This window comes from Cryptomeria japonica, chromosome 7, assembly GCF_030272615.1.
Source record: "Cryptomeria japonica chromosome 7, Sugi_1.0, whole genome shotgun sequence".
Classification (NCBI taxonomy): domain Eukaryota; kingdom Viridiplantae; phylum Streptophyta; class Pinopsida; order Cupressales; family Cupressaceae; genus Cryptomeria; species Cryptomeria japonica.
In genome coordinates, this window is record NC_081411.1 from 71,994,642 (window position 1) to 71,997,135 (window position 2,494).

The window sequence follows — 2,494 nt, forward strand, 5'->3', positions numbered from 1 at the left end:
ACTTCCACCTATTGTCAATATGCAAATATAATTCATTTGGAAGAGATTTACATACTTCCAATGGGACCAGTCAGAATTTTAATTGTGTGCAGATGACAGCTTCTTCTATTTGTCTCTTTTCATCATCAGATCTGGATTCATATTTTACATATCTGAATGATCCAAATCCACCATATTGCTTCAAATTAGCACAAAAATTTTCAACACTATGTACATTTACCTTTGTACTCCTGACAGTCTGAAATTTGTTTTGTCTTTGGATTCAGTATCACTAGACTCTTTAGTCAAAATGAGTCTCTGAGTAGATTTCTTGTAAGTTTTTGTTACCTTGGGTGCAACAACATTCTTTGGTTTCTTACTCAGTGATGCTGCAGATGCTCTTGTGTTAGGTCGCTTTGCTGGAGGAGTCGGTGATAATTTGGATGTATCCTATTTCTTTCTTTTCAAAACTTTCCCTTTAGGCAATTCGGTGCTCAGTGTTATAGCTGCCTCTTGGGCTTCAGATTCCTCTTCGGCAATGGCTATAGTGCCCTTGACAGGTGTGGAGGAAGAACCTTCTCCAAATTTCTCTGTTAATGCCTTGATCATTTTTGTTGCCTTCCTTGTAGCTTTGGGTACTACAATGCTCATTTTTACTTTTTCCTTCACTTCTTCATATGTTCCATACCTCATCTCAGTAGCATGCCTTGGTAATGTAAGAAAAGCATCTATCTGCTGTTGTGTGATGTCAAAATCAATCTCATAACCCATAGGTGGCAAAGATTGAGTTCTCGGTTCCACAACATTAACATAGCAATAATCAGTGTCCACTTCAAAACATATGTCATCCTTGTATTTCTCCACTAACTTGGGTGGAATTCTATATCTGTTATGCATCTTCTCCTGAAACTTACTGAAATAATCATCCATAATATCATTAAAATTATCACCTAGCTTCTTGATGAAGTCATTGATTTGATGGATGATTGGTCGGTGTAGTTCCCAAACAACTTTATCAACTGATGGAAAGAATTTTTCAAAATAGAAAAACATGCATACCAGAAGTGATCCAAATTTTAGTGTATTAGCCGAATTGTTTTTCTTTGGCTTCCTTATGGTATTGAGATTCTCAAACAGGTTTTTTAACAATACCTCACATAAATCAATTTTCATGCCTTTCTTCACAATTTTATATGCTAAGTCGACTGTTGCACAGGGTACATTGTTTTCCCTTGCTGATTGGAAGAAACAATAACCTATTACTCTAATGGCAAACTTTAGCTCTGCATCAGTGACATTGTTCAATTTCAGTCCCTTGCAATCAGATTCTACTCCGGTTAAAATGATCAATTCCTTTTGTGATATCATTTTCTGAGCTCGGGCATGATCATAAATAGGGTAACCGGTGATCAAATGAATGATTTCCTTGGTGATCTTAAACGGTTTCTCTTCTAGCCACATGAAGTCATCATGAACTCTGCTCATAACAAACTTGACCCATTGGGGTTTGAAGACACAAGGATAGGTTAGGGCTTCGGTCAATCCCTTGATTTTGATGTGTTCATATTTTCTATCCATTTTACATCGGTACACAATTTATCATATGTGTCTTTGATCTCAACATGACCTAGTTCTTCAACTCGACATTTAGTAAAGAATCTCACATCCTCAACTAATAAAACTCTATCCAAAATGAGTGAAAATGCAGTTATGTCATCTGGTTCAGATGCAATTTTGGGAGTTAAAGAGTATTTCAGTGAGGGCTTTTCGATGTTCTCAACAACAATGGGATTCTGGATCTTAGGTGCCATTGCATATTTCAGATAAATACTAACAAAAGATCCTTAGGGTTTGAAGACTTTCAAACGACAAACGCTTTCTACTTAGCAAATAATAACAACTTGATATGATTGGTAAACTATCTTGATAATGCATAGTGATTGATGTAAATACCTTTGCATTTGCTTCGGAGGAGGTTTGATTGCCTTTGATTCGCTTTTCTCTGCTTTCTTGAAAACTTGGTGAGTGAAAAATGACCGCGCAATAGCTTTAAGTATTCATTATACCTCATCAGGCTTCGTGCAGTTAGGTCAAAAAACATTAAATGCACTCGGTACCACTACTTCCTTTTTATGCTTTTACCAAGTAGCCAGACTTCCTATATTTACAGACTTGACAAGCTTCCAAAAGACTTTGATAGAATTTTAAATTTTCTAATGCATCTTTAATTATGCAGATTTTGAATTAAGTACAAGATAAAATAGGAAATGTTAAGATTTGACCTTTGAGATAATGCAGTCCCTTCATACCTTCACTGATTAATTTGGAATAGGTGCACCTAACTCGGTAGGTAAGGTGCTTTCTTCATTTGACACAATTTCCTTCTTTTTCCAAGTCATCTGTAATTTGCCTTTTATTTCCTCAGTGTCTCCTCTAGGTTGATCTCTACAATCTCTAGCCAAGTGTCCAACTTTGTGACAATGAAAACATGCCATACCAGGATTTTTCCATGATC